The sequence below is a fragment of the Bombyx mandarina genome, chromosome 18 (genome assembly GCF_030267445.1).
Source record: "Bombyx mandarina strain Sakado chromosome 18, ASM3026744v2".
Classification (NCBI taxonomy): domain Eukaryota; kingdom Metazoa; phylum Arthropoda; class Insecta; order Lepidoptera; family Bombycidae; genus Bombyx; species Bombyx mandarina.
In genome coordinates this window covers 2,936,573-2,951,440 of record NC_143224.1, presented here as the reverse complement: position 1 = coordinate 2,951,440, position 14,868 = coordinate 2,936,573, and positions in this window count along the sequence as shown.

Here is a 14,868-nt window from a genome sequence, read left to right as displayed (position 1 = left end):
AATATTTTTGACATGAATTTTAATTTTGAATTTTTACTTAATAAGAATACAGACTAGCTTATGTCTTTGAAGGAGCGTGGCCGCAAACTTGTTACTCGGGGAATGTGTTGGTGGGAAATTAATTTTAGAGCCGGTTGGTATTTTACAAAAAGAAAGAATGTAAAAGCACTGAGCGGCGTTTTCAGGTGGTGTGACCTTGGATAACTATATGAAAAGCCATTATAGTGCGGGGGATTCGTAATACGATGACATTATAACACAATCCGAAAATACAATTCTCTAAAAAAATATATCTTAGGTATTAAAATTGGCTCGACCCGGCAGGCTGGTTCTGGTCCAGCGGGGTATTCCGGGACACCAGCGGCATTGTCTGGGCGGCCTGACGGGCTGCCGTACCGAGACGGCCGACGTGAGCTGCGCCGTCTGGTTAATGTTGACCGCGGTAACCCTCTTACCTCATCCGGGCTCTGATCTCGGAGGGGATCGGACGCTTGGGCGGAGAGTGCAGGGGAGTCGTTTAGTGGGTAGGGCCCTGAAAACATCCTTGGGCCCGCGATCTCGCAGTCGGACCAGTCTCAGAGAGCTCGTAGGAGGTTCGGCAACCGGCCCAAAAAAAAAGAATTTATAATTGGCGCTTGCTATCTTTCGTATCGTAAAAAGTGGGAGCAATCCAATTTGCGAACGAATATTGTTTTCGCTTTGTTTAGTATACCTACGTATCTTCTTTTATTGTTGTAATCGGGCAGATGAGCTCACGGTTCAATTGATGTTAAATGATAACCCGTAGACCGTAGGTAGCCCGTACACATCGTACAGTAACTGTAGTTATATTTTTATCTGGATCTTTTGTGTAACACGAAATTATCGCTTTAACATGCCGTTAAAACTAGTAATTACAAATAATCATATTGTTGAATCACTCAATATAAATAAGACGTATTCTTCGTTAAAGAATTATTTTAAGCTCTGTTTTGAAGGAAAACTTTCAGGACAAAAACCAATCCGTATTTTGACTGAAAATGTTGATTTCTCGAAATGTTATTTTCAAAAGGAATCGCGTATTTCGAGGAGCAATTTGTTTGCTCATAAAAAACAAACATCATCTTTAATTCGAACGTTGAATGTGATCGAGTTTAACAGAAAACTCCTAACAGTGTAAACGAGACCTTTCCATTGATTCAAGAGGCTGGCGCCTGCGGGGTTTCGCATCTAGTGTGAGAAAAATGAACTAACCCTCACCTAGATAACACGAGGCGCCGAGCGTCACGTCAATCACTCGACATGGCTTTGCGCAGGGACGTAATAAGGATTACAAATTTTTCATTTTAATTTTTGATGGGTGAACGAGCTCACGGCCCACCTTGTGTTAAGTGGCTACCAGAACCCATAGACATCTACAACGTAAGTGCTGCCACCCAACCCGAGACATGAGTTGTAAGGTCTCAATTTTAATAGTACAACGGCTGCCCCACCCTTCAAACCGAAACGCTTTCTACTTCACAGCAGAAATAGGCAGGGTGGTGGTGCCTACCCGTGCGGACTCACAAGACGTCCTATCACCAATAAAATTCCCTGTTACTATTTATACACTAATTATATAGCCCGGTCGACGGCGACCCAGTTAGCTCTCTTCGCTTATGCTACGGCTGTATACTACTTGAATAGAAAGATGTCGTTTTAATTAAGATTAAGATAGCCTTTATTAAAAATCTAATTTAAGTTAAAAAATAATCTTCATCTTTTTTTAATATTTTTTTGCTACATCAGTATAGGTTTCAAATACGTAGTAACCCTTAAATCTATGAATTATGTACGATGTAATTGAGAATCGTTGAAAGAAATCTGTAATTATTTTATCAACACGTAAACATTAATCATTTTCTAATTATAAACATCAAAGTTAAAGTTTTCTTATCACGAAGCTAAGAGCAAAAGAAATATGCTAAAATTTGATTAAGCTACTATAATGGTTTAGTATTACGTTTTTTTATTGTCAAAACACACACCTAGATAGGTAATGATTTTCGATTACTAGGCCTAAGAAGATGCTATATTTATTAATATATTTTTGTAATAGTATAACGCACAATTATTGTCAGTTCTTGATTCATACAAAAACTTCATTAAACTACCTAATTTATAATGAAGACGTTACTCTGACTCCGACTCTGTTCATATGACACTAGTCCCGAGTAATAATATTTATGATTTCAAATTACAGTAAAGTCCATGAAACAGACATACACTTACGGGTATACATAAAACGCACATTTTCTCTGAGTAAATATTGTATGTTTTTCACAGTTTTATTTTTACATCAATGTTATTTGTATGAGTAAGAGTAAAATTAAAGGAATAAATACACCTTGGTGTATGTGTTTTTGTTTTATTCGCGGATCTCTTACTTGTGGTAGGACCTCTTGTAAATCTGCATGGATAGGTACCACCGTCCCGCCTATTTCTGCCGTGAAGCAGTAATACGTTTCGGTTTGAAGGATGGGGCAGCCGTTGTAAATATACTGAGTGAGACCTTAGAACTCATATCTCAAGATGGGTGGCGGCATTTACGTCGTAGATGACTATGGGCTACGGTAAGTACTTAACACCAGGTGGGCCGTGAGCTCGTCCATCCATGTATGCAATAAAACGCGCAGTGCAGTTCTGTCCGAATCTCAGAGGAGAGGCTCTTTGCTGGCTTCAGCACCCCGTATTTGACACTTGTATTGATGTTGCAACCTCCCTCCTCCCAGCGTCCTATTCCTCAATGCTGAGGGTCGTGACCACCCTACTGTATAACTCTCTCTCGCACGATATTTCTCCATTTATTCCTGTCTCTGGCGGTGTGGATCTTCACAACAGAAAGAAACGCTAAATGTTCAATAATAATAAGCCAGTACACATGAAGTGTGGGAAGAGTGAGATGAGGACCAGATCATGCCAGGACTACTGGCATGATCTGGAGTGATGTTAAGGGGCAAGCCCAAGACCATCTAACCATACCAGACCAGATAACTTGTGAGGCCCCTTTTGCCCACTTAGTTTCTCGCCGGATCTTCTCAGTGGGTCGCGTTTCCGATCCGGTGGTAGATTCTGCGAAGCGCTGCCCTGGCTAGGGCCAGTGTTAGCAACAGTTCCGGTTTGAGCCCCGTGAGCTCACCTACTAGTTCGGTGAATCTAGAATAACCCCTCGACGTTACTAAAATAGGTAGAAAAAATAATGGTTGTGCCATGTGTACCAGCGGGGTGTCCTAGGACTAAAACAACAACAAACTAAGCGTATAAACATCAAATACTTTTATAAAGTTTAACTACAATTTTCACAGTTACCTTATAAATACATCGAACATGAACATAAAAAATATAGATGAAAAGAAAATGTAAGTTGAAATGTATTCTTTTCTTGAAATTCTCACGCCCACTAAAATCGTTTGTATATAACTTTGACCACGTGTGGTGCGTCACGTCCTATTATGACACTATTTTGGAACATCGAATATGGCGTACGTACAATTTTGGTGATCGTTTAGAAGAAATACTACATGTCAGCTTTTGCACACGAACAACTTATTTTTATTGAATAACAACTGTAATGACTCCTTGTTAAGGCTCAGATTATATTGGATATGTTTTCGAAGATTGTAGGCACGGCGTCCACCTGACTTGTGACTTTTGGAGACGTGAGCATGACTGATCCGGTCCCTAGTTAGTCTCTAATCATACGGCTCCAATGGCGTGTAGGGTGTGGGATGTTGTGTAAGTGTCTATTGAGTTTAAAACAAACACGCAATTCGCATTTCTCAATAAATAAAAATACTTGAAAGAAATTTTATGCGTTTTTTTACCAAGAGTATATAAGATTTCTGTTTTTTTTTAAATGTATTTCCGGCATCATATTATATAAACATATAGAATATGATGCCGAAATTTACTAAGAAGCATAACTTAAAAAGCCTACCTGTAATTTATTTTTATACTCTGTGGTCAACATGCATACATATTTATGGTTGTTAAAAAAAGATACCAAAAAAATAACAGCGTAAAAGCGCGCTGTGAACACAACGCTACATAAACTATTTATTAACTTATGTACTTGTAAATAACTCGGCATTTTGGTGATCTTATTGGTTACAATTTTTCATTCATAATGTTAACATCAAAATTTACGTAAATTCATAAATTTACGGGTTTGTAGGTAATGGTAGATAATGTTAGTAGGGTCGACCTAAAAATACTCGGATGGGCTTTGTGAATGAGGATATGCTAGAAAAGGGTGTGAGTGTAAAGGTGAGGTATTATGATAGGCCTGAATGGAAAACGAAATGTTTCGCCCATCCCATATAGAGGGATAAGGTCAAGTGAGGAAGAGATTCAATTATCAGGTTTAATTTTCAGTACAAAATTGATAGAAGTGGTGTATGATGCAGGCGTATCGTGCATTTTACAAAGGACAACTGTGAATTAGAATAAAATAAGGTTTTTGTCTGTTTTTTCCCTACCTATTCTAGTAACCTCGATGGGTTATTGTTTAGTTTCTGAACGTCAAAATGTCAGCGAGCGACGTCCGCCATGACACCAATCCTCTTTCAAATCCAGCCGTCAAAAGCAACGCATCAATTGTATATTTCTCTATTAAGTCTTTAATTTCTTGTTCTTGGCGGCTAGAAAACGCAACACCGGCTGGAAGATGCGTCAGTTATACTAGATTCACAGAACGAGCAGGTGAGCTCACGGGAGTCTAACCTGACGCTTATGATGTGCCTGTTTACCTGACCTTAAATACTCCTTTTTTTTGTGTTCGATTATGGTACGTTCATTCCATTGATTTTGAACTTTGTAACACTTAGATTGTACTGGTGGTAGGACCTCATGTGAGTCCGCTCGGGTAGGTACCACCACCCCGCCTATTTCTGCCGTGAAGCAGTAATACGTTTTGGTTTGAAGGGTGGGGCAGCCGTTGTAACTATGCTTGAGACCTTAGAACTTATATCTCAAGGTGGGTGGCGCATTTACGTTGTAGATGTCTATGGACTCCAGTAACCACTTAACAACAGGTGGGCTGTGAGCTCGTCCACCCATCTAAGCAATAAAAATAAAAAACTGTTATAATTTCTGACACAAGCCAGGGCAAGCAAATTAGTGCTGCGTATTTGCTTAGTGATATTATTTAGGGACACCTTATTGTTGATACCTACCATTGTAGCTAACGTTAATGGGCGTATTTTTTCTGCCTTGAAATCTCGATCTCTATATAATATGAACCAGAGTAGCGGCATTCATACATAACTTGATATCAATGAGTGATGGTAACCACGTAACAATGAGTCAGAAACATAAAAAATATATCTTTTTTTACAGAAAATAATCGACATCTAACCCAATTATTAATGCACAAACGATCAGCGAGTGACTTAATAAGTTGAACAGGAACGCAACTGCAACTGATATGTTACTAAAACAATAAACAAATTGAATTTAAAGTTGAAATAAAGTTCGTGTGACTCAATCATCGATGTCTCTAAACACGGCTACCAGTTAGCACCATTTATGGGCACTAGGCGTACGTTAGGGCAGGGCCGGACTGTCTACTAAGTATTCTATTAATTATGACCCCCCTATCATAATTTAAAAGTAGAATTTTAAGCTTGCTGTTTATTAGGAACAAACATGGTTTGATATTTTCGGCTTGATCATTTTTAAAATTAATATTATTGATTGTTTGACTATTTTTGTGACGTAATGAAGAAACAATTTACAAAAATATATCCATTACAGAAATAAGTAGGTATACGTTTCATTTGAAAGGTTTTGTGGTATTGTGTGTATAATATTTAAGAATATTCCTATTCTAAAATTTATATATCGGCGCAACATTACTGTTTCGTTAACTAAGATTAGTTAAAGCTAGCCATTTCCTTAATTTTGACATTGTTGGTTAACTATTATAAGTCCAAAGTGTGTAAGCCATTGTTTAAAAGGGTATTCAAGAGAATTCATGACTACACTACTGGTGGTAGGACCTCTTGTGAGTCCGCGCGGATAGGTACCACCACCCTGCCTATTTCTGCCGTGAAGCAGTAATGTGTTTCGGTTTGAAGGGTGGAGCAGCCGTTGTAACTTTACTGAGACCTCACAACTTATATCTCAAGGTGGGTGGCGCATTTACGTTGTAGATGTCTATGGGCTCCAGTAACCACTTAACACCAGGTGGGCTGTGAGCTCGTCCACACATCTAAGCAATAAAAAAAAAAAAAGCCGGCCGAGGCGGACGGAGCTCTCTGTTGTTATCGTTGTACACTTGTAATGTAATAAATGGAATTCATTGGAAAAGTGAGTTTTAGTTACTGTCCCTATGGAAGGCAATGACAATAATGAAGAGAATTATTGTAATAAAAAGACGCCGCCAGTCGCACCGTTATCAGTCGCTGACGTCATCACAAATGCTGTCGTCAGCATTTTATAAACACCATGGAACCAGTCACGTCAAGGTATTGGCGCCACCGTGCCTAAGTTCGACCCCGCCTTCAAAGTTAATCTTAAGATACTACTAAGATTTAGCTGATTTTGTACTGATAAGTTTATGACGACATTTGTTCAATAAAATAGTATCGGCTGCTAAATATATTATAGTCATTTCCCTTTACTTAGGACCATAGATTCATGGTGACATAGCCTTATGCGGATCGCAAATGTTAAACATTTAGTTATTTTAGTAACCATTATTTTTGTAAAGTGAATAAATAAGGGGCTCCAATAATTATTTTTATTAGGTCATTAACTGTCGTAGTAAGCGAACTTATATAAGTATTTAGATTTCTATGACTATTTCTACAGCCGCATACAGATGAATTTTAGATAATTAATAACTTAAAAAAACTCACGTCTTGACAAGGTTTTGAAACAAATGAAATTTATTCAAAGGACTATTTAATGATAACATATTATATTTTTATAGCCTTGTGTTTCAAAAATATTTACTCGTCTCTTACAGGGCAAGAAGAGTCGTAGCCGCGGAGTCAAAGAGCCGCGGGTTGCCGACCACTGGTCTAAAGTATATAGGTATAGTATATTCTTCGGTTTTCACCCGATCCACTAACGGTGCTTTTAGGTACTTCAAGCACCGGTCATCGTTCTCATCGAACCCGAAGCTTGCGACGAAGGGCTCGACGAGTAAATTAAATCTCAGTCACAGCCCACTGAGTTTCTCGCCGGATCTTCTCAGTGGGTCGCGTTTCCGATCCGCTGGTAGATTCTGCGAAGCACGTCTCTTGCTAGGGTTCGTGTTAGCAACGTCATCAGGTTTGAGCCCCGTGACCTGTGAGCTCACCTACTAGTTAAGGTTACGCTGAAATAGCCTCTCAAGGCAATCAGCTTAGATAGGAAAAAAAACGGTTTTCACGAGACGAAGGCATAATTAAAAACACCAATTTGGAATACAATTTTATTATTGTCAATAAACATATTATTTTCTAATATTATTATGTTCAATATTGATAGATATTGTCGTGATTCTTGACAACAATAAAAAATAAAGCATTCAAAACGTCACGGACGACTAAGACGTTAATCGTCGATATTTGAATAGTGGCATAGATAATAATACACTATTTAATATTTAATAAAAAAAAAATAAAAAAAAAATTGTGCTAACACCCTATTTGTCTATAGAAATTATTACTAGACTTCTACGTTTCATTTCGCACTAACGAACTAATAGTATCTTTAAGGTCTGGCAGTTTGGCGGAGGAGGTTTTTATGATTTTGACTCACAGCCAATAACAAATTTCTTCGCAAAATCTCTAGGTCACCGAATGACTAATATCAATCATACCCTCGACTGTCTAATGAATCTTATTTATCACATTCTGAGCTCGTGAATGACAGTGTATCTCCTTATACAGTACGAAAATGACCTCCTTTAGATCAATACAAATTCAATGCGCACAAAACATTTTCAACCTTATCACAAGAGCATAGATTCAAATGAAAATGAACAAAAACTATAGTAAACAACGCACAGTACCCCGTATCATAGTCTGTAAAGGAATTATTGAAGTCCAAGTAAAATATGTAATACGTGACTCGTACATAAAATGGAACAAAAATAATTGAATCTAAATGTAGTATCTAAGTAACAGATCAAATTTTATTAAAATGCAACTTATTTGTTTTCGGAAACACAAGCTTTTATTAACTTCGTGTAAACGTCTATAAACTATCCATGGCTCATAAATATATGTATGTGTATAATAAAAATCTTACATTTATTTCCGTTATCTGGTACCTGTAACACAAGTTCTTTACGAACTTATCACGGGCCCAGTTAACGTGGCGTGATTGTTAGTAAATATTTATATTATTTATATATATATGTAAACAAAGCTAAGTTTCGATTTTAACCTATAGATGTCAGCTGATTTTTTAATTGAATACGAAACCATTCGAGTGATTCGCCATCTTTATCAATCAAGACATCAATAAGTAAATAAACGTCATAAAAACCCTATTACACTTAAATTCTTAGCGTTCCACTCGGCTCCATTCATTAGATCACAGAAAAAGAAAAAAAATCTAGTATCTACCTCTTCACAACGAGGATAAGCCTAGTGTTAGCGCTAATTGGGAATTACTTGAAGGACTACCCACGTGCTTTACTGATGACCAACAATTTTTTAGTCTTTGAAACGTGAGTGGTAGGGCACAAAGTCGTTTGATGAATATAAGTTAGGTGCAAATCGATTTGTAACGCTAAACTAGTAAGTATTCTGACAAAAAATGTACTTGATACTTCAGTAGCAGCTATTTTCCTTTTAAACGTTCTTAGTTTTGAACTAATAAGTGTTGCTTGTTTGTTTAAAAGTTAGAAAGAAAATTGTGGTGAGATCACTTAATAGAACTTCACTGAATTGAACGAGTGTGAGCCAATCGATAAGGCTTTCAGCCTTGCTTTTGAATGATTTCAAAGAAAATAATTCCTTTTAACATGCTGTTTTTTTTATTAATGACGTTTAACTTTTTTTAGAGTAGTAGGGTTTTGCGTCTTAATTAAACATATATTTAAAAAAGTATCGGGATTGGATGACTTCATAGATTATACACTTTTATAGTCCCAATCTGATTTTTTTGTTGTTGTTGTTGTTAAGTTGGCAAAACTGTTTTTCATTTTGGCGCGAAGTTTGATTTGCATCTGCTATTTACGTCACGAGTAAACACAATGCTGTTTTTAGTTACATCATATCTAGTATGTACTGAGTATTTCATCAACAAAAACATCAATTTATTTATTTATTTATTAGGCACACAATACACATCACAAGCTAAAAAGATACATAAAAAAAAAGTAAAAAGAAACCAAATCTGGCTTGCAACTTAAGCCATGTGGGCACGACCAAGCAAGGCAAAGTGCTGAATTTGTACATAATGTTCCTTACAACTATACGACAAAATAACACGATAACAAAAACTAATCTAACTTATAATGTAAGGAAATAATTTTATTCACAATATACAATTAAACAATTACAGTACTAACCTATTACTAACGTGGATATTAAAGTGTTTGTCTTAAATTTTGCACCGAAAATGACGTTTTCAAAATGTTTTGATGATTGAATTATTCGTTGGCGTAAGTATAACGTTTCTGAAGGAGCATACTTTGAATGTGATAAAACAAGTTTGAATGATTAACTAACACTTTGCGTATTCAACTCCTGGCTGAGGCTTTGCTCGCCCACCTGTCCTGGTGAAGTTGAAAAAAAAAATGCTGTGTATTATTGATCTTTTCCCGCTAATTTCTTGACAGAGTCGTAGGTATATTATTATGTCACTTCAACTTATTTGTCTCCTTGGTCTCCCTCAATAAAGATCTCTAGAAACTCTCTTAGTTCTGACACACAATATTCGTTACAGAATCGTTTTATTGTATCCAATTAAATAATTATAGTGAATGTTACTATTCCTGTGTCTATCGTTTGCGGTTCACAATTAAACAATTGTATACTGGCAATTTAGTTCGTTTTGAAAGGCTGCTTACAAACACATTTGTTGATAGAAGACTCATGCGATCGGAATTGAAAATCTTATAATGAAGTCGGTGGAAAATATGATATACTTTTTTAACAGGATCGAAAATACTTAATATTGATTTCAAATAGGTTGGAGCCGTATACGTTGAAAATTATGGTTGTATCTCTATAATCAATGGCTATTTAAAAAGAAAGATAGACAGACCGAGGAAGATACATAAAAAAGCGTGAAATTAATTATAATTGAATATTAAAATATACTTGATATAATAACAATCATAATCGTGAGATTAAATGTAGTTTTAATAATGCAAATCTAGTCTTTACCATTGTAACATATTGGTTGTCTTGTATTTTAAATTCTTTTTTTTTTCACCACAAAACAAGAATGAATCTTTTGAGATTACTAATTGCACAGTATTCTAAGACCAACGACCCTAGCTGAATAAATTTTAATAAAACTACGGTGCGTTTATTTTCACGGTCCACGATCGAGTTAAATCGGTTCGTTACCTTGATTTAATAAGGCAATTTGATTAATTACTTTTTTAATACGTAAGTTAAGTTAATCGTGAATGTGGATTTGATAATTCATCATACGGTTTCTTTAAATTAATTAGTACTTTTCAAAAGCAAATTTTTACTGGTGGTAGGACCTCTTGTGAGTCCGCGCGGGTGGGTATCACCACCCTGCTTATTTCTGCCGTGAAGCAGTAATGCGTTTCGGTTTGAAGGGTGGGGCAGCCGTTGTAACTATACTTGAGACCTTCAAACTTATATCTCAAGGTAGATGTCTATGGGCTCCAGTAACCACTCAACACCAGGTGGGCTGTGAGCTCGTCCACCCATCTAAGCAATAAATAAAAAAAACTACTCTGTTAATTTTGTGTCTTCGTCGTAACTTCTCGTAATACTAGTCCGTGACGACGAGGTCTGTTAGCGTATAGTATTCGAAACTTTGGTAAATATTAAATGAAAATAATAATAATTGAAGTACTAAATAAAATAATTGAAATAATTAAAGTACTGTGTGCCTATTTGTTTTAGTAAGTATATGGGTAGACAATTTCACGGCACCTTCGTTGCCAATGTGCTAATAGTGCGAGTTTTTTGACGTTCTCGATAGCGTAAAAGTTAACTTAAATTTGTATGGAGTTGAAACGTTTGCCTACGTTTACCGCTAGAGGGGGTTGTTCCAACTTAGGCAGCGGCTTGGCTCTGCCCCTGGCATTACTGAAGTCCATGGCCGAAGGTAACCACTCACCATCAGGAGGGCCGTGCGCTCGTCTGCTTACAAGAACAATAAAAAAAAATGGAAACCAAAATTAAGTTAACTTTTACACTATCGAGAACGTTAAAACACTCGACTACATTGAGACCATAGAAGTGACATTATCAGTAACTTTAAGATGTAAGGTCTAAGTCTAAATGTATTGTATGACGACTACCACTCCAGTAGTTCGATTGGAACGCATTACTGATTTGTCACTGACTGAATTTTTTTTGCCTTTGCTGATAGCCTTAGGAGGCTCTGTATCAGCGTTACCCTAGCGTGTAGGTGAGCTCTCGAGACTCAAACCGGAGGTATTGCTAGCACTGGCCCTAGCAAAAGCAGTGCTTCGCAGAATCTACTATACCATCTACGCAACCCATGATCCGGCGTTCAATACTACACATAGACATGAGTTTCTCGCCGGATCTTCGGATCTGGTGGTAGATTCTGAGAAGCACTGCTCTTGCTAGGGCCAGTGTTAGCAACCATTTTTAGATTTATTTATTTATTTCATATATTTATTGTATTTTAAGAGATAAAAAAATTTTGGAAAATTCATCGCTTAAAAAAAATATTTTTTATATAACAGGTCAGTAGCTCGCCATGTTTATATATTACAGTGGTCGTTCACGAACTGGTAATCGTGACCTCTGCGGTATGAATCACGCGACCTGATGCGATTCGCTACTCCGCTGCGAATACTGTGACTGTGGACTTAATACATTTGCCAATATAAATTTAAAATGTTTTTGGTTCTTCCTATTCGGGCGTATATGAGTAGATTATTTGCCGAAACGGTGCTGGGAGCAAATCGATTCGAATTCCGTTCCGAAAACAAACTGGTTCCCTGAACTTATAAATGTAGTTTAAAAGAAAAAAACAGCTAAGTAAGTTTTTTCCTCAGTGTAGCAATAAAAATTTTTTTTTTTTGTTCAGTAGCTATTGATACCACATCTTGCGCTTTAAACTAAAAAAGAAATTGAAACAGTTTTTCTCCGCCTATAAACTTTAGTAAAAAAACGGCTATAACGAACTGGTGTTAAGTGATCTTAAGATATAAGTTCTAAGGTCTCAATATAGTTACAACGGCTGCACCACCTTTCAAACTGCTTCACGGCAGAAATAGGCGGGGTGGTTGTACCTACCCGTGCGGACTCACAAGAGGTCCTACCACCAATAAAACCTACCATGTAGTAAAACCTACCAGAACTACCTGCTACGAACATCAGGTATCACTGATGAATGTCGAATTTCGATCACTGTGCCAACACTACTACATGTAAATATATAAAAATACACAACAACATAATATTTAATAAAGTCCAAAGTTTATGATTGACATTATCCAGGTATGGCGCCAGACAGTTACACAACGAAAAGATTTCATCTCCACATTATTTTGGTGGCAACAACAATACGTGATTACACCAAATAAGGATCCTGTTTAAATCTCTTTTTTGCTTAAATCTCTTTAAAAACGACTGCCAGACACGGTTCTTTTTAATTATAAATCTAGTCATTGTCGTTTATAGTAAATTGGTTAAATATTTTAGGTAGAATAGAATTATCCTATTTTAGAAGTATCTACTACAAAAAAAGGTTGAGGCCACGTTAAAGACACTTCTATATTATGAACTATAGTAGTTAATACGCGTATTAATTATAAGACGAACACTGGATTGGTATTCACAGATTTACGAAATAAGCGCAACCTCCTCCTTACGTCGGTTTCCTCATTACTGAGGGTCGTGGTCATGGCCTTGAAACAGATTGTTTTTTATAGTGCACCGCCATCTGTTCCTATCTGCAGCTGAGTGCAGAGCATCGTGTACTGTGGTATCCAGGGCTGCACGAATCTGGTCCGTCCAACGGGTCGGGTTCCTGCCTCTTGGTCGCTTGCCCACGACCTTTCCAGTGACCATCAATTTCTCTAAGTTGTCACTGTCTTTCCTTGCGATGTGGCCAAAGTATTCAAGAATCCTTCGCATGCAAATGGTGGAGAGTCTAGTCCGGATCTTCAACTGAGCTAGGATGGATACATTGGTGCTGCGTGCGGTCCAGGGAATACCCAACATCCTCCTCCAGCATCACATTTCGAAGGCATCAATCCGATTGCGGTCAGCTTATTATAAGCGCAACCAGAAACAAAAAAATAATAGCGTTTGATTCTTTTTTATGGCTTAAAAATCTCTCGTTTAGGTACCAATAGGAATTGCAGAATAAATCATTTAGCGGGGAGCACAAAACACAAGATGTTTGACTGATGCTTCAATCTCGCTAACTACATTTTCAAGCTTGATTTTATACAAGTTCCGAACAATAACAATCGGATTGTCGGTGTATCGAACAATTTCACTTGCTCGGTGAAAGATCCATTGTGTTAACTTAAAAAATATTTACCTTGTTTTATGATTTATTTTATAATACTACAAGTATTACAGTATTAGTACAGTTTTTTTCTTCATAAATCGATATATAAATAGTTAAAAATAAAAGAGCATCTAAATTACACGTACAAAACGAATTTAATAATTTCATCAAGCCAGCAAAACGCTAATTAATACAAAGTTTGTTTTTTCTATCTATTCTAATGACCCCGACGGATCATGCTAGATTCACCGAACGAGTAGATGATCTCACGGGGCTCTAACCTGAGGAAGTTGCTAACGCTAGCCCTAGTAAGAGCAGTGCTTCGCAGAATCTCCCACCGGATCGAGAACGCGACCCACTGAGAAAATCCGGCGAGAAACTCAGTGGGCTCAGTTCGCTGAACCCTTTGTCGCAAGCGACGAGCTCGACGAGGCGGTGACTGGTGCTTGAGGTACCTAAAAGCACCGACAGTGGATCGGAAGGATCCGAAATGACGTGCTTAGGGCGAAGGCGACTATTTACCATTCGGTCTGCGGGATCGGGTATAGTATACAAAAATGGGACGGGTCACCGTCCTCGCTGAACCCGTTCACGACGAAGGGTCGGCGAGTAAATTAACCCACAGACACAACCCACTGAATTTCTCGCCGGATCTTCTCACTACTCTTGCTAAGGCCATTAGCAACACCTCCGGCCTGAGCCCTGAGAGCTTACCTACACGCTAGGGTAACGCTGATATAGCCGCTCAAGGCTATCAGCATAGGAAGGGAAAAAAGGATATTATGGTATGTAGAGCTTAATTATTAAATATGTATATTATCTATGATCTATATATTGTAACAAATTATACAAAGGTTAGTCATAAGAATAAAATATTTTTTTAGTCGGGACAAATTATGGTGCAAATTTATTGCCATCTAAGAAAAATGCAATTTCAGCTTGCGTAAACATTTGCACCTGTTAGGAACTATAAAAGAAGAAAAACTGTAAAAACACATGAAGCTATGGAATATAACTCTAATTAAATAATGTACGATACAAAACCTTTAGCCTATAGACACATGCTCTATAGGTTTTATAAATTGCATTTAAATAATTACCTATCCTTTATTTACATATAGTACATTTAGTACACAATAAGGGCGAAATATTTACTTAATATTTATTTAGTGTACGCATACATTAAATTTATTCAACATTTTC